General features: G+C 38.6%; 1 long non-coding RNA gene across 1 annotated transcript; it reads left to right on the top strand.

Annotated features, from left to right (window-relative positions):
* The first annotated feature begins 5,559 nt into the window (after positions 1-5,559).
* Positions 5,560-25,220, top strand: LOC122352044. Its single transcript, XR_006251832.1, has 3 exons — positions 5,560-5,792; positions 24,521-24,798; positions 24,932-25,220. It is a non-coding gene; the product is annotated as an uncharacterized LOC122352044 (long non-coding RNA).
* Positions 25,221-25,859: the final 639 nt, after the last annotated feature.

Below are 25,859 nucleotides of genomic sequence, written 5' to 3'. Positions count from 1 at the left end.
GAAGCTCCCACATCCGGTGTTATTAATCGAGACAGCGCCTGAGCTTCTCCTCCGTGCTCGGGGCGCGAGGTACATAATGTGCCGTACATGCTCGGAGTTCGGTCTCTCTGGTTAATTACAGTGACAAATGGCAGACGGGGCCCTAAAAGTGCAGCGTTCAGTTAAAAAAGTGACAGGCTCATTTCTGAATGTAAACAAATTCCTGGATTCGCCGTAATCTAATTACTACCTGGAGAGCTCGAGCACATAGTGCAGAAAACAGCAGAAACACTTCGGGTGAGATCGTTTTGTTTTCTGAACGGATTGACGTTGGCGGAAAAAAACAGCGTCAGGATTTGTAATGTGTTTTGCGATGTGGTTTTCTTCTTAAAGTCAACACTGATAATGATACGAATGGTTCTTGAGCTGACAATCAGCATATTAGAATAATAGGATCACGGGACACTGAAGACTGGAGTAATGATGATGAAAATTCAGCCTTGCGTCATAGGAATAAATTACATTTTCAAATATATGCAAATAGAACATAGTTATTTTCAGTTATAATAATATTTGAGAATATTGCCTGTCTTTGCTATATTTTTGATCAAATAAATGCAGCATTGGTGAGCAAGTCTGCAGTTTTCCTATAGAATTGGGCAACTTTAAAAGGGTCATATGTTGTTGCTAAAAACAACATTATTTTGTATATTTGGTGTAATGCAATGTCTTTCTGTGGTTTAAGTTTTAAAAATCAAATAATTTTCCACATACAGTACATTATTATTACTTCTCCTATGAGACCAGCCTTCTGAAAAAAAACCTCAGCGTCCTAAAAAGCGAGGTGTGCTCTGATTGGCCAGCTATCCGGTGTGTTGTGATTAGCCGAATACCTCATGTGTTTGGCAAAAATGTTATAGCTTTCTAAAAACATGGCGTAAATTCAACTTTTCTTGGCCTTCCATTTTACTGCCTGTATCTGTGTGAATGGCGCTTTAATTTTAATTGAATTAATAATTCCAATTAAATTTTTTACTGTATTTTTCTAACTGAACATGCAAGATTATCAATGAAGAGCTTTATTTAAATTTTTTGGTAAATGGCGATTGCAAAAGGCCTGGGATACAGCACACAAACTGCACTGACTATTTACAGAACGCTGCGGTGTCGATGGTTTCCTCATTCTTGAAAGTCGCGGTCACAATGATTTATCGTTGTGTGGAAAATAACCATTCGGACCGCTGTAGCATTTAACGGAAGAAATTATGGGGACAGAACAACATGGTGAGTAAATGATGACAAAGTAATTTTTCTGCTTGAGCTATTCCTTTAAACTGCACAAGAAATGCTTTGTTCTGGCAGTGGCCGTTTTTTTGTTTCGCATTAATACCACAGAAATGAAGCCCTTTTCCGATGGCATCGCTAGACACCGGAGTGACCACAGTAAGTGTTTCCAAACCTCAGCTGTGCTCCTCAACGTTAGCTACCCCGAAAGCATCTTGAACGGTTAAAAGTGATGGAGAGATGGAGATCCAGCGAATGACTTTAATGGATCAAAAACCTCCACGAGACTCGTTGCGCGTTTTCCCTCCATCAACAGGAAAGCGAACAGCTGATTGTCATCGCAGAGGCATCTGGCTGGCTTTATCAGTACAAGGGTTCTGTTTTTATCGGTTGGCTGCAGAATGTTTTCTTCTGTGGTCGAGTGTGATTGCAGTTCTTCTGATGAGGAACAGAGAAAAGATGAAAAGGCGAAAGTCATAAAGAAGTGAAAAATAACTGCTATCATAACAACAGCACAGTGCCTTTTCCTCTTGGCATCTAATTGAGCTAATTTGCCCTCTTGTTTTTGTTTTCGTGCTCAGCTTTTGAAGCTTGACAACTCTGTAGACAGTAATTAGGTTAGTTACATTTGCTTGGAAGTGATAATTATTGTCACCAAGCCAGGTGTAATGGCTTGAAATTCTGTTGCTAAACACAGGACACTCATGCGCAAACTGCAGCAGATCATTCTGCCAAACAGCTCGCTCTGAACACAAGCGTTACATCTCTAGTACTAGTATTAGTGCTATTTATAGTAGTAGACATTTTACATGAATTAATAACAAACATATAAAATGGGGGAGTCCGGGTATGGTTGTAACACTTTTTGTTTCAGCCTCTGTAACTCATTGAATATACAAAACACTCACATTTTTCACTACAAAGGCACAATTTCAAACCTCTGTGAGAATCTCACAGCCCTTTTAAGTTGATGTTAGTAAGTAAGTAAGTTAGTGAGTAAGTAATTTGTAACAGTCAGTAAAAAGCAGAAAAACGGCAGCCTCCTCATAAAGCTTTCTTCAAAAGCATTTTTTTTAAACAATCTAAAAGAAAAAAAACGATGTCGCGCTTTCTATGAATGACCATTCATACCATTCTGTTTGAGGCAGAAAAGTGTTTTAAAAAGACTTCCTAACAGTATTTATGCTTCCTGAACGCAGCTGTAGTGCAGAGAGGTAAAGAATACGTAGATCTAACAAAAAACTGTAAATCTATGTATGATTGATAATGGTGTCAAATCAATGTTTTAAACCCTAGGGTGCATGCTTGGTGGATCCAGAAAGTGCATAGGGCACATTTTACCCACACTTCCTTTGGCTTTGAAATGCCGAAAAAGCTCCATTTCAAATTTTCAGTTCTGTGCAAGGGAATGCTAAACTGCATTACAGCTAACCCCATCCCAGTCATTCAATGTTTAGTTAGACGTGTTAGCATAAGGGTCTGAAATTAGCAGGTAAAAAATGCATCACTTTTTGCCTGAGCATCTACGATTCATTCTAATATGACTTATATGCGATGCATGTAATGTGACTTAATCTGCAATGGTTTAAGTACTGAGCAAAAAAATTTTTTTTTTGTCTATTTACATGCTTCACAATCATTTATATAAGATTAGGAAGAAGTGCGTAAATAACAAAATTACCACAGGATTCCTATCTTATCCCTGATAGGTGGAAATGGTGCCAATACATGGTTATAGGTACACAAAAATAAAACAAGAGAGTGCATAGGGCCTGAAAACAATACATATTGTTTATTCATTCATTAAAAGGTGTCCATAAACATTAAAATGTGTATATAAAACAAGTACACTTCCATAATGTATTTAAAGTGCTCTATTTTTGCAAGACTAATTGTGTACTAAATATACAAAATATTGTTCTTTAGTACTTCTTAAGATAAACTTGATATCATCTAAGTGTGCTCAACTGTGCTATAATTATGATACTATAATTATGAACTATTAAAAAATGTATTTAGTAGTACACCTGAGTGCACTATATGATTTCAAGTGTGCTAAAAGTGGTAACTAAATACTTTTTTAATACGGAGATAATATGTTAAAAGCTATTTTTTGTTCATATTCATGGTGTCTCCAAATAGCACAGTTCAGTACACCTAGGTGATTTTAAGAATTATTTTTGTATAATTAATACAAAATTAGTGCGTGGAAATAGAAATCTTTATGTACATTATGGAAGTGCACTTGTTTTATATATATTTGAATGTCTATGGACACCTTTTAATGAATAAATAAATAATATATGGTTGTTTTCAGGTCCTAGGCACCCGTTTATTTTTGTGTTTATCATCTGGGAATGTAAAAGTGCCAACAAACGTATTCGAGAGGTAAGGGAAAGCTGTTGTTTAGTGGCTAATGCGCCTGTTTGCTAGATGTGGTCACCTTAAATTGAATCACTGAATATAAAAGAGCTGTGTAAAAAAAGTGTTGTATTATGTTTCATGGTGAGGAAAAAGCATGTATACCTGAGGATTAGGACACAAAAAGGCCCATTTGCTTGGCATCATGTACAATACAAGACAATCTAAATGATCAGTGGATCTCTGTACTGAATGAAACTCTATAGTCCTCTGAGTATTAGACGGAGCAACCTGAGAAACAGTGGCCACCACAACATCGCTTTACATTCACATGACGGTCAAGCATTATCAGGCACATTCAGCTGAGAACAGATGTGTGTGTGTGTGTGTGTGTGTGTGTGAGAGAGAATAAAAAGAAAGAGAAAAAGAGATTTCATATATACACGTTCGGCATGTATTAAATATTTTGACCATATATAGACCTAGGTCTATTATTATGTTTGGTGATCTTTATAGTTCAGCCAAAAAGAGTAAAATTAATAAAACGCAAATAAACAAAACACAACTTAAAAATGTGAGAACCGTGCAAGACATTAATAGAGATTTATTTGTTTGCGCGGGCTGCTTTTTTATATAAGCTAAATTTCCATTCTTTTTTTGAAGGACAATTCCCATGACTTTACTAGTGGCCGGTTTCAGCAAACCTTTTAAGGAGCCCCTTAATAATAGATTTGCAAGTCTGTCATTTATAATTTCTTCAAATATATTCCAGGTGTTGCATGACAATAGTCCTGGAGAAAAGAACAGAGTAGCTTTTTTTGTCATTGTACAGCTGTAGAACGAAACTTTTCTTGCAAGTACGCAAGGTACGCAAGTAAGCATACATGCAAGAACGTCACGCTTAACAAACGAATGAAACGATACAGAAAAGTAATGCGATGGTGCAAATGTAAACGGGTGTATTTTGGTCAGTGCAAAAGTATCAGGTATGTATACCAAATGTGCGAAAAAGTTATAAGGCATATGTAGAAATATGTACCTAAGTGAATAAAGTAAGGGTTAGATTTAAGGGTTAAATATATAATTATGTACAGTATATTGCACAGCTACACCAGTAGCTATAAGAGTATTGTTTATAGTCCTTAGTATTCCCAGCTCTAAGCTTGTGCTGAGTGAAATGCCTTTTAATTAACTGGAGTTCAGTTCTAAAGTTGTTCCTGAATCTTAAGGGACCTGTGGAGAGTTGGTGGCTGAGGTAGGCACCCAGTACAATTCAAAGAACACATCTAAATCTTATATTTTCATACGCTAACATGCAGTGAATTGACTGTGAAGTTGGATTCCCGAAACAATGACTCTTAAGAATCGGTTCTTTTTAGTGAATCAAAAACAGAGAGCATCAACCGTCCGGTTTCGATTCTGGAATAAATGACTCTCATGAGTCGATTCTTTCAGTGAATCAAAAGCGAACAACGCCAGCGACCGCCGAACGAACCTGCTTTTTTTTAGTGAATAAACCCCCCCCCAAACACCTTCATGTTCTCGTATGAATTTAAATTTATTTACCGAGTAGCATAATTATTGCCTATTTAAAATAGTTAGGCTATATTTAAGGTAATCAGATATGTGTAGTTAAAGATAGTTACACAATATGAGTGTCGCTGTAGTGAGTAGTACTTCATAAAAGCAGACCTAAATAAATAAACGAAATACCACAGGTTTTTTTTTTTTAACATTATAGTTAGGGCCTATCGCGTTTATGTCGCGTTTAAAAAGTCACGGCACCCATTTCGAAAGAATTAGATTACATTTATTTGATATGCAGAAATCTGTAATGATCTATACGCTACGATAGGTCTGTAATACGCCTATGCAAGAAGTCAGTTTCTCATTTCAAATAGTCGTTCCTCAAAAGACTCGTTAGCGGCACCGTTAAGGAGTCGGAATCGTTCACTTCTTCCCATCCCGTTTGAGAACACGAAGACGGCGGGCTCGACTGACTGCGAGCGCCCGCCTCTGGAGGACATGCGCCTGGGACTCGACACGTGATCCGCTCGCCACAATCCAGTATGGCGGAATCCGTCGGCGAGTGGATCCGTCGTTGGCGCGCTCTCCAACGGGAATAAAGTCCGGAGCGTTGCGTCCGATCGCGGCGGAGCTGCGGAGAGGTAGGCGACGATTCGCGTGCGTTCTCCGGTGATTTTATCCTTGAATGCACTGATCGCTTCAGTAAGAGAAAGAAACTTGTGGGCGATCAGATGAAACAATCAAAACAGTGTGTGTGTGTGTGTGTGTGTGTGTGTGTGTGTGTGTGTTGAATCGTAACTCTCGTTTCGGAGTAGTTGTGTCACGTTTCATTTTATGCGCTTTCTTCATGCCTGCAGGTCACGGAGAGTCATAAACGTAGATTTCGAATAAGCTAATATAGTTTAGATTATAATCAAGGCATTTTGGACCGCACCGTGCAATAATAATAATAATAATAATAATAATAATAATAATAATAATAATAATAATAATAATAATATCATAAAATGTGCGCTTTTGTTATTTTGCAAATTTGATTTTAAAGTGAGACTTCAAAAGATTTAAGCGCTCCGTGTTATTGATATCTTAATAAACTACAGCTTGTTATCATAATATATGCGTATGTTTGTGCAGGAGTCTGAGAGACTAGTGTGTGTTGAAACTGTAGCAGTTCTTTGGAAACAGAGTTGGTTGTCACAGTTTGACATGTTACCAGGGACAAGTTTTCATTAACAGTGTCTAAAAAAAATGCATTTTTATAACTTGGTAGTTCATATAAGTGGAAGTTCTGATCCCATTTACACGCATAATGAAGCTTGTGTCAGATTTGTATCATTTAAAGAGACAGTTCACCCAAAAAGTGAAGGCTGAGTTTGTTTGTTTTTTTATGTGAGCAGATTTGGAAAAATTTAGCATCGCTTGCTCACCGGTGGAGCCTGAATGGGTGCCGTCAGAAAAAAACAACAAAAAAAACCCCTTAAGTTTTACATTAAGGTAGGAACTGTAGAAGTGGTTTTGGTTAAAATACAAATCCATAATCCACAATATTACTTTCTCCGGTGAAATGGTTCGAAACGGGAGAGAAAAATGCACAGACCAAGCACCATTTTCAAGTAAAAACAACTCAAACCAGTTCTAGTCGAATATGTCAGTGGATTGTGATGCAAGACGAAATAGCACCGGAAGAAGTGTTATTGTGAATTATTGCCAGAGGTAATAGTTTCGCGCTCATTCCGACGGCACCCAATCACTCCATCGGTGAGCGTTTGATGTAAAGCAAATTTCTCCAAATCTGTTCTGATTTAGAAACAAACTCCTCTACGTCTCGGAAGGCCTTTAAAAACGGTCAACCGACTCGATTCTGTAACTTTCGATTGTATCACGGAGTAGCCATTCTCTTATCAGAAATGAGGCCGGGATTGTTTTCCGCTTGTACACAATAAACAAGAACGCGCCGTTCCCGAACGTGCGCTAATTAGAGAATGTCAGGAAACGTTATTTTCACGAGATCCAAAGGTTGCCAGGGCGCATTAAGTCAGGGTTAAACGCATCTTTTGCGTCTCGGCTTGACGTGAACGATCAGAACGGAACACGAGAGTCGACAAGTCTCCTCGGCTGTTTTTCGTGTTCTGAGCTGAGTCACGACGGCTGTGCTGTCCGCCGGTGGTTATATCACGCCGTCGGTCTAGGCAGCTGTCACACATAGCGGCGGTTGAAGCTTTAACATGTGGCATCATGCACAGGCGTATAAATCCAGGCTTTAATCACAGTCTGTAGGAAGCTCGCTCGTCTTTCCACATTCCGGCTCTCAAGGACCGGCGCTCAGACCTTGTAAATTCCAGGCCCCACAGGAAGAAGGTCAAAGCAGCTTTCTGGGAACTTGGCAGCAGAGAGTTAATCCAGTCTTGCACGACCCCTGTTGTGCACTTTTTGACTTCTGCGAACCAACTGAAAAATAACGTGCGCGCCAGGTTTTTGGGTTGTTTTATTTAGCACTTTTTATAATTTTTTTTTTTTTCATGTCAGTGGTCTCGTTTCACCCCGAGGAACGAACGAGCGAAATGATAAACGTTGTATTACGAAGCTTTTAAAAAAACCTGTTAAGATTTTCTGCTCTGTGAAGTTTGATGCAAATGTTACATTGACATTTAGACATTTAGCGGACGCTTTTATCCAATTAAGAACAATGGAAGCAATCAAAAAGGTTTTTTTATTATATAATTAATACGAAGAAAACAGAATAGAAGAAGAGTAGAACAGGCTAATGTTAGAGGCCTTTTTTCGCTTATTAATTGTATAATAAGTAGAAAAACTAACAGGTGGAATACAAAAATAATAGTTTTTAAATTTATTTATTTTTTAAGAAAAGTTAGTTTCTCTTTCTTATTGAAGAATAGAGTAGCAGAGTCAGAGGGTCCAATAAAGATGGAAGAAATGTGTTTTTAACTGATTCTTGAACATTCTTGAAGATGGGTTTAGCTGCTCAGAAGTAATGTAATGTAATGCCATTTAAAAAAAAAAAAAAATTAATACGTTCTCATCACTGTAATGCAAAGAAAATAAATAAATGTGATGGCTTTATATTTGCTGACGCAAATCAACACTGATGATACTTGAGACTTAAGTCTACAAAAATGCCCAAATGCATGATGATAATTAGATTTTATGGTTGGATTAAAACCCCAATAAAAGCTAAAGCATATAAAAATGGTCCTAAAAATGATAGTTTAAAGAATGTTTTTATGTAACCAAATATATGTCCTTTCTTTTCTTTTTTTTTTTCCCTGTCTCGGGATATTGGTGTTGAACTTCAAATGTTCAAAAGTTTTCCCAAAGAAAGATCTTTGAACTTTCTACTCGTGTAAAAACCTAATATCATGGTATTTACAAACGGTAAGCAAAAAATGTTTCTTGGGCTGCAAATCGGATCATGTGACACAATAAAAAATAATTCTAAGTTCTAAGATATGTTCGAATGAAAAACATTCATTTTAAACTGTAATTATATTGTACAGTGTTCCTGATTTTTACTGTGTTTTTAACGAGTGAGTAAAACGTTTAAACGGTCCTGTGTTATATCAATGACTTGACGTTTATTTTGCACCTTGTAGACCGATTGACATTCCGGTCAACCCATAGCGACTCGTCTATGATTGAGCGATTAATAATCGAACGCCTCTTCCCCCCCCTGAAACGCGCGCAGCGTCATTCATCCTATCTTGCGCTTCCGTGTCCAGATATCCAGCCCGTGCGACTTGGCGAAGTAGTGTTCTGAGTAACGATAGCGCTTAGCGAATGCGACTAAATGGCAATGTTCGGGCCCACGCTTTATATAGTCTCAAATAACAATTTAAATCAGTTTGAGACCCTCGCTAATCAATTCTACTCCTCGGGGTACGTAATTAACAGTGCTGGATGACTCATGGAGATTGGCAGATTGCACCGTTTGCCGCATCTGTGGCTGAAGAGGAAAGAGAGGGAGAGCTTGGCTCCAGCCGCTCTTACATGATGCTTAGCGAGGGAAAGCGATAACGGGAGACGGGGCGTAACTGGAGGTGGTAAATGCGGCTGGACAGATGACAAGTACGACTGGCGATCCGCAGAAAGGTCGTCCCCCTAACTGGAAAATTGGATGTTTATCGCAAGCAGTGTTATTTAGAGGACCGTCTTAATGTCCCCGAGGCCTTGCGTCGTCTGCTGCGTCTCTGGATGCTTAGGATTCGTTCAGGCGAAAATGAATATTTGTGTTTTTTCCCCAAACCTCTGTTGTTTTGTTTTTCTGTGCAGGGCTAAGAAAGATATTTATAATAATGTGTAACTGCTCTTTTCCGTACTGTGAGTGGTGAACATGACCGACCGGATACATGAAGAGAATCATGACTTAAATTCAGGCTGGTTCTCACGTAATGTGTTTATGTGGCTTCAGAAGGCTGGGATATAGTGCAAGATTGATTTGGACTGCTGTTATGCTTCTTTTGTAGCGCTTTTTTTTTTTGTCCTTTTTGGAGCTTGACAGCCCCTTATCCCCATTCACTTTTATTATGTGGAAGAAACATCCTAGAAAGGTCAGTGTCATGTGACTCTGGACCACAAAACCAGTCTCAAGTCATTGAAGTGTATTTGTAGCAATAACCAAAAATACATTGTATGGGTTAAAATGGTGGTTTTTCATTTTTGCCAAAAATCATTGAACAAAGATCATGTTCGATTTAAGATATTTTACACATTTCACGCCGTAAATGTATTTAAACTTAGTTTTTGATTAGTAATATGCATGGCTAAGAACTTCATTTGGACAACTTTAAAGGTGTTTTTTTTTTTTTTTTTTTTTTTCAATATGTTTTTCAACCTGAAATTCCAGCTATTCAAATGGTTGTATTTCTGCCAAATGTTACATCAATGGAAAAGCTTATATATACGTTTAATTATATTCATCACACCTCAATGGAAAGCTTATTTACTCAGCTTTCAGGTGATGTATAATTCTCCATTAAAAAAAAAAATGACACTAATAAAAAAATTGAAATATTATGTTTTTTTTTTTAAATGATTGAATTGAATATAAGGCTATGTAAATAGTTTTTTTTTTTTTTTTGGCGAACTATCACTTTAAATACACATTTTTCGAAGAAAAAAATATTTTCACATTTTATTAAGTAACAACATTAATGAATTGATGATTATTAACAACAACAATAATCATTATTTTTGATTTATGATTACAAATGTTTAGCCGTTTTTTTTGGAATTATTATTTTTTAAATCACAATTTGATTTAGTTTTTTGTGTCTCCTAATCATGCAGCCATATACTGATATAATATGATACTTTTTTAAGTCTTTCTGGGGAATTACAGCAACCATCAATCACTTTTGTTGTGAAGTGCAGACTACAGAGCAAGAAGAACTTCCTTTTAAATCTTAATTTTTTTGTATGGGAATTTGTATGGGTTTGGAACAACGTAGGGATGAATAAATAACTTTTGCATACAGTGTGGAATCATTTAGTGTCCGTGTCACTTCTGGTTTGCTTAAGTGCCTGCTTGGTTTTCTATTGTGCTCCGGCAGAACTTGGCGAGGCTTGGGTTCATTTGGCAAGCCGCTCTGTCCGAAACCCAAGATTGCAATAATGAAAATCTTGTCCGTCTATATGATGAGTTTAATGAAAACTCAGTGTTTGCTGGCAGCGCATCAGTCAAGGTGATACGAACCTCATTGTCACCTGACTGTGACCCTTCTGGCCTTTGTCAGCTATGAAACTGTTGTAGTGCTCCGTTTGGCTGGCAGAGCGAGCGGAGGACGCAGGAAGCAGACAACAGCCGAGGGAAAGTGATTGACCGCGGTAAGAGAGAGAGTGAGTGATGATTGTTTTGCCCCTCATAAAGTCCAGGCAGGCACACAGTCACTAGGCTCATTTCCTGCTCTGTTTATCTGAAAACACACAGGCCTGTATAGAAATGGAGATGTCGAGTCCTTGCTGCTCATCGGACTGTTTATAGACGTAGTTTACCTTAAAATAAAAACCCCGGCATCATTTACTCACTCTCAAGTTGTCTTGAACCTGCATGCATTTCTACATAACTTTTTGCAAAAGGCAAATTTCTTTCAACAATTGATTGTTACCATCGCCGTCGGGCTTTAAGGTCGAATAATTGACATTAGTAGTTCATCCTAAAATGTACAAATAATTTGTGTTCTGCAGAAGAAATAATAAAACAAATGTGGTTTTAGAGCAACGAGTAAATGATCGACAAATTCTCATTCGTTTTAGCATAAAGCAGTAGTGCATAAATACGCCATAACTCTTAAAAATCTAATTTATGGTTGCTTTTAAAACTTAAAAAAAAAAAAGAAAATCTGTGCATGAAGCTATCATATATTTCATGTGGCTTGAAATGTAGCACACAAAAATCTTTTGAATTACTACCATGGTGCTTTTGTGATGTTTTAGTGTTATTTTTACCATTTTATTAATATTATGATATCATATTTTCATTTTATTTTGTTTATGATTGGTTTTAATTTGTAATATAGCGTAATCCACTTAATGCACTTGTTTTTTTTTTTTTATTTATTTTTTTATAGATTTTCTATCTTATCCCATTTTTTTACGATTTAAATCATTTATAAATCATTTTCAACCTAAATGTATTAAATTATTATTTTAAACTTTTAAAATTCTACATGTAATATTTGTGTTTTATCTGATCACAGCCTATTTTCATTGAACAAAAATGAGTTTTAATGGTTTTATTATAATTCAATACTAATAATCCTGAGTTCTCATCTTGTGTTCCACACAAAAAATAGCTTATGGATTTGGAGCGGAGTGAGGGTGAGTAAATAATGACAGAATTTTCATTTTAGGCTGATCTAATTCCTTTAATGAACACCTACTGCACCAAATCACTGGTTTAAAGACACGCAATCTGTTGCTCACCAACCCGTTTTTTAAACACGCCTTGCACCGGTTAACGCAGCCAAACCAAGACGTCAGCGATTGACCGAATTTCTTAATGAAACATTTGGGCACGGGCGGCACAAGAGTGAATTTAATGGCACGCATCGCCGTTTACCACGTCAGCCTTGGCTAGAAACCCAACTCAAAATCACTAGCCTGTCTGCGAGTAGACGCGGAGTCCCTTTCCAACGCGGTTCCCTCAAAAGTTGCGCAACATTGTAGTTTTTAATGGAATGTGACACAAAGAGCTTTAGCTGGGGTTTAGCCGAGGCAAAGACGTTGGGGAAAAGAGATTTTTATGGTCAGCCGTGGAACCGCCTGTTGAGACTATTTCACTCAAACGGCTCTTTACCAGGAAGGATCAACTCAAAGCGAAATAAAACACAAGACAAGTTCTTATGGATTTTAAGGCTTGCAAAGATTGCGCTGTCGATTGCAAGCGGGAGAGAAGCAGGTTTCTCCTTAACCTCCCTTTTGCCTCCAGACGGATCACAGTCCGCCTGAGGCCGGGGGCCGGGCAGGCCCCCGCCTTCTGCCTCCTTCCCTGCTTTGCCTCCTCCTGCTTTGCCTCCTCCGACGCTCAGATCGCAAGTCACTTTATTTATAGAGGAAAGGACAAGATACAGTAAATGAAAACAATTGGCCACATTTCTTGTGCGTCAGAATCTTCACTCCTTCAGATTCTTCCGGTGGCCCTATCAGTATTCTACGGAGGCCATGTTATGACCAAGAATCAAACTGAAACTAAAAGGCCACAGGTGCATAACTGTCAACATTTAACTCCAACATTCCGTTCTCATCAGGCTGACAAAGCCTGGCACCCGATGGAAGCTGTAACTGAAGGATCAAAGTTGCAAAATGTCAATACATAACCCTAACATATCCCTCCTCTTTGACGTTTAGCACCTGAAAAATAACATAATAAGGCATATGCATATTGAACTACATCTCTACTGATTACTGGATTACATAGTCGATGCTTACTTTAAACAGCAAGGTTGGGCGAAAAACCCCAGTATCTGAGGAAAAATTCCCAACCGACCCCCAAGATGTTACATGGGCGATCACCTGTAAGGCTTGCATCTTAATCATAATGTATACAATACAAAATTTAAAGCTTGAACATAGGAGGAAAATGTGAAAATAAACTGAAAAGGAAGAATGAAATAAAACGGTGCCTCTTGTTCTCAGCACGGCTACTGTAGCTTATCAGTGTACCTTTGTATCATAACATCAGCACTCAGCCATGTCACAGCTGTGGTTTTAACTGAGACTTCACACATGATACTTAAAGCTCTCCGTTTCTCTCTTGGTGGAGAAGCATGGTAAAACTGGAAAAGTCTGGCTAATCATTTTAGTAATCATTGCCCTTAAACATGGTAAAACACAGATAATGCATAAACATGTTCAAATCAAAATGAGTCTTTAGTTCATGTTGTTCTGTGAACCAGTCAAAATTCAATTAGTTTCAGTTCCCCTGCAATTGTCTCTCTTTTTCCCGCATCCATCCACAGCAGGACCCCACCAGGACTGCTACTGCCACAAAGGTGATCTCTTTCCACGCCATGCTAAAAATGAGTAGGGCTCTGTTGGTTTCTTCACCGGGTTGAGACCAGTGAGGCCTATTGCCTTCACCACCCTTTGTAACCGGACTTCACACCCATACTCGCTGCTTTTAGGCAGGAAACTCTGTGACCTTTGTACAGTGGCTCTGATGAATCCACGTAGACCTCTCAGCGGTCTTCAAGGCAGTTGGGGTAGTCAGCACCACGTTGCTTTAATCAGGATGCTGTCGCCTGGTTTCACTCTTGAGACCTGTGGGGACAGAGGTATATCTGGCAGATCATTTGCTCTCACAACATCTTTAAATTTCAACATTTTGTTCATCCACTCTGCTAGTGTATGCTGCTCTTGTGGTTTGTCACACACATCATCACACAGCGGTAAACTGAACGCACAGTATTTGTACAGTTGGCAAGGTGTCAGTTCAATAAAATCCATGTGGATAAACTGAAAAGGTAGTCTGGCTTTGGAAATTGACCTCTCTTAGGTCTGCAGTTATGTTTACAGCAGATCAAACAAGATTCACAAAATTTTTTTTTAGTAGTTATTAAACCCTGGTGCATAACACCTGGTGCATAAAACCCTATGCACCATCTTCTCCTGTTGACACATGTTTACCATATGTCAAAATTGTTGCTGTTTTGTGCACCTGTTGTTAACCACATCTGCTTCTTGGACGCTGGTGCTTGCCTTTGCATGTCTGATATCACTGACATGTCTAATGGAGTTTCCAATGATGTTACTTTATGTATTTCACATATCTTTGCATTGCCATGTGAAACTGGGTCAGTACCCTTTGTGTGTGTGGCGCATTTACACACTGGAATTGTAATGAGGGAGTTGAATGGCTTTTAATAAGTCTGTAAGAAGGGCGCGTGTTTCACGCTTTGACCACTAGCAGTTTTCATGCCCCTTCGCGCCCATTGTGCTGCAAAATGGTGTAAGGTAGAAAATGCATATTGGCTATCTGTGTAGATTGTGACGTCTTTTCTCGCGATACTTGGCACGCTTTTGTTAACGCTATAACTTCGGCTGCCTGGGCTGAATAATGAGAGGGAAGTTTCCCTGCAGTCACTATCTCTTTTTCTGACACAACAGCATAACCACATTGATTTTCACCTTGACTATTTTTAGAGCATAAGCCATCTACAAACAGTGTCTCTCCCTCCGTTAATGGAACATCTCTCAAGTCAGGCCTAGGTTTGCAATTCTGTTCTGTGCTGGTCAAACAACAGTGTGGTGTGCCACATTACAAGTTGGCAACAGAGAAGATGGGTTTAATGTCGTACATCTTTTGATGGTGAGATGTGGCTGTGCATACTATTTTTTTAGTCAGATGGGCTCTGGGGGTAAGTGTACACATCTAGTTCACTGTTTTGGAATAGAGAGAGCCTCTCATTCACTTCCCACCAATCTTATCTGCCTTAGACAAAGATAAATGTGGCGGTCTGCCTTGACCTTCAAAAAGTCGCTGTGCCCCGCTGTGAAGTTTCACAGAGCAAACAGCATTTCCTTTCTGTCTGTGTATAGTGTGCTCAATGTCACACGCTGAGGGCCTAGCCTAGAAAATCTTTCTGAGTAGGCTGGGTCGGGCCCTGGGTCTCGCTTGTAATACATAGTCACATGTAGGTCCCTGTCAGTTTTAACTTCTGTTTTGGGGGTGTTGGTTCTGGTAACAAATCTAGCAGATTCTTCCCTATCCTCCCTGGATCTTGATCGGGAAATCTAAAGACCAGTAGTAATTGGGCTCTTTTAAACACTGCACTGGGTATGTGGGCACTTCCTCATCCTTCCCTATAGCAACCATGCCTGTTTTCAGTGGGTGTATGGAGATTTGAAGTGGGGACATGAGATCCCTACCCAGGAGGTTTACTGGACAACCTGGACATAACACTACTTCTGTGTCTCAGAGAAAACAGCCCATTGGCTGATTTTACATATATATATATATATATATATATATATATATATATATATATATATATATATATATATTTTTTTTTTTTTTTTAGCTAGCTAGCAGCAATTCTGGAATTCTGTCATGTAATACTGTTCTGTCTGCCCCAGAGTCACAGAGAAATTTTACTCGGTTCAATTCACTATTAGCTCGCTCGGGTGAGCGAGTGCTTTCTTGACAAAGCTAAGAAAAGCTTCGATACTGGTCTGCAAGTCTAGGTCAGTTTTGGGGTCATTGTCAGCCTCGCCTAGATCGGAGTCATTTTCTGAGTCATCTATGGGGTCATTATTGGTCTCGCCTAGTCATAATTGATCATTATATGGGGCTGGTCTGTGGCTTTCTTCGGGCTTCTACCCTGTGTTCTGGGCTTTAGCGGTTCTGGGCATTCTCGGCTATAATGGCCTTCCTTGTGGCAATTAAAACACCTATCATATTCTCTGTCATCGTGTCTCTGTCTCAACACCTCTCTCTCTCTACCTCGACCACATGCTTCTTTCCCTACTTAACTTAACTTTTCTTGCCGATACAATGCCTCTGGTCTCCCAACATAATCTGCTGGTCTTCTTCTTTCTGCACTGCAACCAATCTTTCTTGTTCCTTTCTCTTCGACTTCCGCATACCTTCTATCTACCTGCTCTTGCCATCTCGTCGCTTCAATCAATTGACGTTTCAACAGATCACCCTTTTTTCCCTTGGATAAGGATAAATCAACCTTTATTTTGTTTATTAAGAGAGCGCAGTCCCTTTTGACTAATTTACCACTGAAATCATATTTTTTATTCCACTCATTGAGATATCGCACACTGTCTGCCGAATATGCATGCATCAACTTTGGATCTCCCTTCAATTTACTTTTTCCTGCGCCCATATTTGCTTTTTGGTAAGAGTCAACGATTAGTCACACGTCTGATCAGATCGTCCACTGCACCAAGCTTCTACAGACACTAATCTGTCTGCGGATACAGCCGTCTGAACAAACCAACTTTTCAATTTTGACTCAAACCCAATATAAATTTTATGTTTGAACAACACAACTCCCTTCTAGTGGGGAAAAATATCAGTTTGTGTTATTCCTAAACCACAACAACCACCTTATTCACCGTAAATCCTAGTGATTCACAATGACATTCATACAACACATTCATACCATTCATACCCTGCGCGCGCTTAGAACAATTTTTTGTCGACAAACCAATGTCCCAGACTATTGGTCGACAGAATTCGTCTGTCGAGATTACTGTGCTTCCAAAGCAGCTAGTAATCTTGGCTTCACTGTCGATACAGATCCTTCACCTTAACAGGCAAATCACTGGCTACGAACTCAAGCCGGTACCTATTATACTGCAGTCTCATTCACATACTTCAACCATAAAAACAATACCGGTATATCACCTGATCAGTGCGTTGAGTTGTCCTTCCAACGGCTCCCGTCAGACAGCCCGGAGAAGTTGATTTTTCCAGACGAAGAATCACCGACCCCCCTCGAATTCACGCGGGTGGATTTTCTTCAGGCAGCTATTGCCTGGCTCTGCAGAGACTGTCTCTCGGCTCCTCTTCGTCCTCTCCTCCTCCGCCGCTCTGTCGTGTTGGGATCCGGCTCGAAGGACCAAGTAAATGTTGAGACTATTTCACTCAAACGGGCTCTTTACCAGGAAGGATCAACTCAAAGCGAAATAAAACACAAGACAAGTTCTTATGGATTTTAAGGCTTGCAAAGATTGCGCTGTCGATTGCAAGCGGGAGAGAAGCAGGTTTCTCCTTAACCTCCCTTTTGCCTCCAGACGGATCACAGTCCGCCTGAGGCCGGGGGCCGGGCAGGCCCCCGCCTTCTGCCTCCTTCCCTGCTTTGCCTCCTCCTGCTTTGCCTCCTCCGACGCTCAGATCGCAAGTCACTTTATTTATAGAGGAAAGGACAAGATACAGTAAATGAAAACAATTGGCCATATTTCTTGTGCGTCAGAATCTTCACTCCTTCAGATTCTTCCGTGGCCCTATCAGTATTCTACGGAGGCCATGTTATGACCAAGAATCAAACTGAAACTAAAAGGCCACAGGTGCATAACTGTCAACATTTAACTCCAACATTCCGTTCTCATCAGGCTGACAAAGCCTGGCACCCGATGGAAGCTGTAACTGAAGGATCAAAGTTGCAAAATGTCAATACATAACCCTAACAGCCTTCCCAAAGGCTTTGCTTTCTGTGTTGTTTCTTAGCTTTGACTCATTCAGACCTGCCAAGCAGTAAATGGTCACTCTGATCAGAAGCTTTTAAACATTCATTAGCTCCTTCAGCGCTGCGTAATGGCTAACCGCTATTATATTTGGCCTGCTCGTGTAGCGTACATGAGAGCAGCAGCGCGACTATTGTACAAACACAGGCAGCGTTCTGTCATATTGGATTGGGTGTCATTTTCCTGCTGATGTCTGTAGCGCGCCTTTTCTCTTCGGGCCTGTCAGCTTGTATCAGATCTGCTCCTCCGTGATGGTCACCCTAGACGGCTGGTCGGCCATGTCTCACTTTTTTTTTTTTTTTTTTTTCTCAGACAGGATGACGTAAGACCAAAATGTCTCTGAGGGTGTGCATGCGTCTTCTCTTTCCCCAGGTTAAGCCCACACCCCAGACGTGAGCAGTCAGGGTCAGTGGACGCTTGACCGACTTTTTTGCTGATTTTTGTCCTGAAGCTATCCGTTAGCGTTGCGCCCCGCTTTCTTGACACAGTTTAATTTCAAACTAGGCCAGCATTCCAGTTCTGATCTTTGCGTAACGCGTCTCGTTGCAGTTGTTATGTATTGAATGTGTCCTGTGTTCATGGAAAACCTGGAATTAGGGGTTTTAAACGGCCGTGTCTGATGTGCTGAAACACCTTAATGGAGATACGTGCATATCAGTTGATTATTAGCAGATATGAAGTTAATAAAATTGTGAATTTAAATCCACTATGTATATTTACTCAACGTAAAAAAAAAAAAAATATATATATATATATATATATATATATATATATATATATATATATATACACACACACACACACACACACACACACACACACACACACACACATAAGAAAATTTTTGTTTATATTTTAAATATATTTAAACATAAGAATATCAATGTATATACACAGTACACATACACATTACATAAATAAAACCTTTATTTTTATTATTTCAGTTGTGTCAGGCGTCATCATGCATCTTTAAATTATGTATTACCAATAATGCAATAATGTAGAAAGAAAAATATTGTGATATTTGTGTGTTTATTTTTATATAATACTTTTTCTTTTTTTTAATTTAATTTATTTTAGCAGTTATGTTCATGATTTAATTTTTTTTTTTAATATATTTTTTTAGAATATTTTAGTTGTGGCTGTTTTGACCATACATCTTCATACCACGGTGATTGATATTTTAATTATTATTATAATTATTTCATAATTATATTTATATTATATTTTCCTGGCAGTTGTCAACACGACAGTTTATTATATAACACTGCAGAAAGAATGATATTGGAAATATTTTTAAGCATTTTTCATGTTTATTTTTATATTATATTTTATGTCAACAGAAAATGTGCACATTTACTTCTTTTTCCTTGCAATCGGTGATTTTAAAAATATATATTTTAGTAGAGGCTGGCCTGAACAAGAAGCAATGAAACGCTACAAAAAGAATGACACTGTAATATTTTTGTTTATTATTATTATTATTATTTTTTTTTCTTCAAACTTGATCTAAAGTTAGACGGCTAGCGTTTCAGCATGAACCCAACCAAACTGCACTTTCAACATGCATCAGAAACCTTTTCAGATAAGTTTCGTTTGAATCCTTAGTGTGTGCGTTATCTTGACATTTATCAGACGTTATTTCATCCACGTATGTCTGTCTTAGAAGACTCCTCCGACACCTGAGAAGTAGGACTCGTTGCTCAAGCACTAAAACAATACGTGACTTAAATAACGAACATTATGCGATGGCCACAGAGCGTAGAAACCAGCCGTTTGGAAAGACGAACGCTTACATGCACGTTCTCGCCGTGGAGAGTAATCTAAAGCAATAATCATCTTCAAACCAGTGCCTAAATTTAACGCGCAAGTTGATACGGTTTTCCGGTTTGACCTCTTGAGATGCAGTGCAGTTAACATGTTTTGACACGCTCATAAGCGTTGATGTAAATTCAAGAGAAACCCCTGTACTGAAATAGCCTGAGCTGAGAATAGCAGTGGTGCTCGGGTGGAAAACGCTCCTTCCTTGCGGCTCTTCAAATGCTGCTTTGCCTTTATATCAGGGGTTTCCCTCGAGTCAACCATGCGTCACTGCGGTTCACACGGTCGCGCTGGTCTTGCTGCCGGGGCCATTTGTGGTTTGGGACGAATGCGGTCGGTCAGCGATCTCTGAGGCGTGAGGGAGCGAGTGACTGAGCTGTAGTGTTCAGTCGGGGTCAGGGAGGAAGCTCACTCCATTAAACGCTATGAGGAAAACATTACGCCTCATGTAGACGGACACCGCTGCAAATGATGTCGGAGAAGTGGCTTTCGTTGGCACCTTTTAAAGGTGAAGTGTGCGATTTTTGTGTCTGTTCTGCTTTGCTCGGTTGAAACAAACAGAACGGTTCATTCAGTTGATCGCTGATTGAATCTTTCTACAGTCGCTGACTGTATCGCAAAAAATGTTCTTGATTTTATAAGCTAGATTTTATAGGAAAACAGTCTGATTTGTAAACAGATGAATGAACAATGAATAACAGTATATTTTTAAGTCTTTTGTTTGTATTATTTCAGATTCATAGTTAGTCACTGTGAATTGGGTATATCAATCTCTTTGAACAATTCTATTGATTTACTTAAAAGAACCAGTTCAAAAGAGTCACTTGTTTTCCAATTTGACCAGAATTTTGTTTTAAAATATTAACACTTAACAGTAAATATCAATTATAATACCATTAGTTATTTTCAGTGTAGTTGGATATTATTACTGTTATAAATGACACTTAATTAAAAAAAAGTAAAGTTTGTATTTTTTTTTTCAAACATGCATTGATGAAAAAATATTACAAGATATATATATATATATATATATATATATATATATATATATATATATATATATATATATATATATATATATATATATATATAATTTTGTAAATAGCCATTTCTGTTTTGTTGGTTAAAAAAGAAAAAGTGTGTATGAAAAATTGTGTATGAATCTGAATTTGAATCTGAACGTATTTTTTTTTTTTTTTTTTTTTTTTTTTTTTCCAAACATGCATTGATTAATGTTTCATTTATTTATTTTTTTATGTTTTATTCAGTTTTTGTACTTGAGAACTAATCCTAATCTAATAAAATCCTTAAAGAACCTGAATCCGAACCCCAATTGGAACCAGAATCATTAAATTCCCATTCCTTCCTCATATATGCATATATGCATTGATAAAATAGGCGTCTCTTCAGTTGTACACTTTACCTACAACTTTGTTCACAAATATGTCATTGTGGCCCAAGTCTCCGCCCATGCATTCTCACGTTTACTCGAGATCTTTATCCACTGTGTCCGTGCCTGTCCACTTTCTCTCTTTGTTTATTACGCTCATGGGGCGGGAATGGCGCCATGTGAGACATGTGATGACAGCAAGTGCAAAAGACTGCCGGAGGAGCTGGAACTAAACTCCCTCCAGTACATGTAATCCATGCCACCTGGCCCCAGTGAGAAGCCATACTTTCTTTGAGAGGAAAGCTGGAAAATCAGACGTCCCGTAAAGATTGTGTGTGGTTCCGCGGAGACGTGCTTCTCTGAAACAAACAGATTAATGGAGTATTACGCTTCGCTTCATTCTAGGGCCCTGTGATGCAACACCTTTTCCTGGTGTGCGCGGAAAAATTCACGTCAGCTTTGGGAGTCGCAAAGATTAAATCACATTTTCTTGGCACGTTTAATTGGGTTCGAGTACTTGCAGTCTCGTTTTTATTTGTGATTTTTGAGAGCATGGATGTGTGGATTGAGTCGCTTGTGTAAATGTAAACCAGGCATGCCCTTGAGTGTTTTGTGTGATGGTTTCCCTCATCGCAGCTGGTGTTTTCAATGGGTTTGACTGATTTTAAAACAGCTCGAAAAGTAAAATGTGCACTGCCCAGTTATTCATGCGGTATGGTACATTTTCCGAAATTTTTTTGTGGTCTGATTCGCTGACGTGAATCTTGTGCAGCCGCTCATTGATTACTTGTGGCTAAAGTAGTAATATTTTTTTATTTATTATTTATTATTAAATGCATATTGCTGGTCTGACTTCAGCAGTGCGCGCTTTTTCCAGTTGTTTATCTTTATAATCTTTAATAAAAATGTAATTTTGATCTAAACCCTAAACTAACTCCAACTTTCCTTTCTGTCTGACTTCATAATTCATTATTTTTCCAATCTCTCATCTCAATTCTGACTTCCTGTTTAATACCAATTCATTACTGAACCAGTCCAGGACCTTTTTTGGTATACACTACTGTTATCTTGTCAAACAATCCTAAAAATATATATATCGCTGTTTTCACAAAAATAATAAGCAGCACAACTGTATATGCATTGATAATTGTAATTTTTTTTCTTTCACCAAATTAGCATATCATAATGATTTCTGAAAGTTCACGTGACGTTGACTGGAGTAGTGATGCTGAAAATTCAGCTTCACAAAAGAGGAATAAAATTCATTTCTACTTTCTATTGGATTTTTGTTCAGAAAATGCTGACGTGTTACTGAAATGTCACAACCTCAAAGAGCTGAAGTAAAATAGATTACAAATTATGCTTTACAGCGTGATTAGTGGTCGACGATGCACCACCAAGGTCAATATATATCGGCCGATATTTGCCATTTTTTTTTCCAGATATTGATACGTTTTTCTGTTTGGACTTTTATTGGCACTGAAAACAGCATTTCAACCTAAACCGTTATGGTTGTAAACATATGATTTTTTTTTTATGCTGTTATGTTCAGTGTCTTCAATATTTTTAGGTTCAGTATCTTCACTGTAATTCACTTTCAAAAATGCCAGTGTGAATGCTAAGTGGACCAGGACCCCTTTTTGGTCCGCAAGAAATGAACCAAGCGAACCGAATTAGTAGTGTGAATGCACACTCAGTGTTTTTTTTTTATTATGGGTAAAATATTTTTTGATCACACTATCACATTGGCACTGTAGATACTTGCATTCATGGTTTTCAATTGTAGTCTGATTCACAATGAAAGATGGGTTGGCCAAATGGCCAAAAAAAAAAAAAATCATGAATCAGTCTAAAATTCATTAGCTCAGAATTTTTGCATTTCTTGGCTTTTGTTTCAATAGAATGAGTCATTATTCTCATCCTGTGCAACTCAACATGAATGTGAGAACTGTTACTCTTAGTCATGTGTATTTTGATTAGTGTATAGTTGGGCCCAATTACAGAGAGATGGGATTTCTAATTAAAAATGACCAAAATAACTGTTAGAATTAATTGTTGAGGTTCCGAAATGAAAAAACCCTCGCAGATTCCTGTCCCTATTAGTGTTACCCAGCCCTACTTGTCAGAAACATGGTGTTGGAGTAAACCCACCCTCATAGTCTGAGCGATTTTCCTTTACTCTAGGCCTCATTTCTCTTGGAACAGCTGATGTTTATGGTTACATAACATGGCTAAGCTGTGATGCCCTGCTGTGTGCTAGACTGCTCCAGATACTGTTGTTATGCTGACAGACAGGTTCCTTTGTTCCAGGTGGACATAAGGAGAAATGTACACACACTTATTGTGGGGCGAGCTGCGTTACGTCTGCTTGACATGTGATGGTTATTGTCAGTTCTGTTGAGCTCTGTGACAGCAAATATGGCAAGCTGGGAGGGAATGTGTCAGCGTGGCAGATTGGTAAAGGGTGGTTTACACCGCCCGCCAAGTGTCAAAAATGTGTCACAGCGTCCTTCTGCTCTGGCCTTTGTCACGCATGTATACTGACCAGGAAAAGCCCACTTGAGTGACGTGTGCTTCAGATCTGGCTGTGATACAATATCTAGTGTAGGGAACATTGTAAGGAAGCGTTCCGGTTGAACAAATGGTAAGGCAACACGTTTGAGAAGCCAATGGAAAAATGCAAAAAAAGTTAATATAATGTTGATTTATAAAAAATAGTTCATTCAGTGCTGAAAGTTAACAGCACAGATCAACAAAATTTACTGCAAGTAAATCCCTGTGAAAGCACTGTTTGGACGGCGTATGGAATTGCTTCAGATATGGAGCGTTTCAAAAGAACTCTCTTATGAGATTGTGTTCCATTTCTGTTATATAAATAGTATATACTGATTGGACAAAGTGAGAGAAATGTTGAATATAAATATTTGAATTTGATTTTTTTTAAATTGGTATGTTTGAGTTATATTTTAGTATTTATGTACTATCATCTAAATGCATTACGTTTACAATAAATTTAGTTTTTACGCTTTAGTAAATTTGTTATGGGCTTTTTCTGTATATATCAACTTTTTTAAACGGAACGGTAGAGTCGTAGATCACTGACAAGTATCACAAATGCATATAGTGAAACTGTGAAGCGATTTACCCCTAATCAAGAAACGACTTTACCTACGAGATGCGTATGAATATACCGTGCAATATATTTCCCAGCTCTATTAGCAAAAGTGTGTAAAAATCAACTGAAAATCACTGAAATCAAATGCTAGTTGAGTCTTCTAATGTGCGCTTTTATACGTAGCGCTGTTTATATGTAGAGTGCTTCAAATTGCTCACTTGAGAGGCTGTACTTCAGTTCAAGATGCCGCCTATGTAGGCAGCCGGCAGCATTAATTATAGCCGCTATGCGTAATTTCTGTTTTGTTTTTGTTTTTTTTGCTCTTTTGACAGTTCAATCTTATCGAGCGAAGAGGAACCGACGCACAGAGCTGGATTACGGCCAGAGGGGGCACTATGAGCCTCTGAGATCGTCCTTTCTTTCCCGTCCCGTGTCTCTTTTGACTCGTCTTCCCATTCAACAGTGGATGGTGACCAGCCAACAAGCCCCAGAGGAGCCGTGAGGTGTTTCTCACATCCTCATCTGCCAGGACACGCTCCTCTCATTATCAAGCCAGTCACTTCAGAGAAAGCTGCCACCTTCGTCACAATGAGTTCCCACAGCCGCCCAGGTAAGAGCTCTCCGTGGCCCTTCAGTGCTTTTCATCTTGTGTTACTCCTCTCTGAACAAGATAAACACTGTTGATTCAGCTCCGCTCCGGTTTCAATTACGTCTGTCTGTAAATAAACCTTTTTGTGATCCAGATATGTGCCATTGCAAACCCGTTTCTCTGGGTGAAGGAGGATAGTGTTTCTCTGCTACAGGAATAGCACGTGATCGGGCTTCGAGGGTTGAGAATCAGCCTTGAGATGCCAGAAAAGGCTTTTGAGCAGCTTTTTGATTCACACTCAAATATCTGTCCCCTCGACTCTGCCAAGGCCGCCTTGTCCAACTGTCAGCTCGAGGAGGAGTTTGATTATTCTTGGAAAAAATCGTAAGCTGTGCTGTTTCTCCCTGCCTCCCTCTCTTCCTTTATCTTTCCTCTTCTCTCTTTCTGCTTGTATTTTCCCTTTGTGTTCGGAGAGGAAAAGGTCATGGAGTTTCATATGCTTGCTTTTCATCGAACCATCCGCTAGACAGATGAGCACTCAATAGTCGCACGGCTTCATTCTGTTGGGTTAGTAAAGCAATGAGTGGTCAGTTACAGGGATTTTACCATGAGTAAGTGCTGCTCTCGGCTTAAAACCGCTGTAGCTGTGGTAAAATCACTGTGACTGACTGCTTTTATAAAATTATGGTTATGGCATTGCGATGAAACCACACTAAAGATGTACGTTTGTGAATGGAAGCACGCTAAATTATAAATACTAATTTTGGCCATATGATTCGAATTGGTACCTCCTTCGTGCAAGTCTGGGATTTTATGATGATATGATGATTTATCTTTATATTTATTTTATTTCAAATACTGCGTTTTTACTTTCGCTGATTAATAACGTATAATAAGACCAAGGACGTTTAAGTGAATGGTACATTTTGATGTCTACATCTTTAATAATGACTTTATTATTTAAAGAAATGAATACTTTTATCCGGAAAAGATGCATTGCATCAAAATTATCAGATCAAAGTAGCAGTAAAGATATTTATAATGTTACAAAACATAAAAACTGTACAGTTTTTCAACATTGA

This window comes from Puntigrus tetrazona, chromosome 9, assembly GCF_018831695.1.
Source record: "Puntigrus tetrazona isolate hp1 chromosome 9, ASM1883169v1, whole genome shotgun sequence".
NCBI classification, from domain to species: domain Eukaryota; kingdom Metazoa; phylum Chordata; class Actinopteri; order Cypriniformes; family Cyprinidae; genus Puntigrus; species Puntigrus tetrazona.
This window is presented reverse-complemented; position numbering and strand designations above follow the sequence as displayed.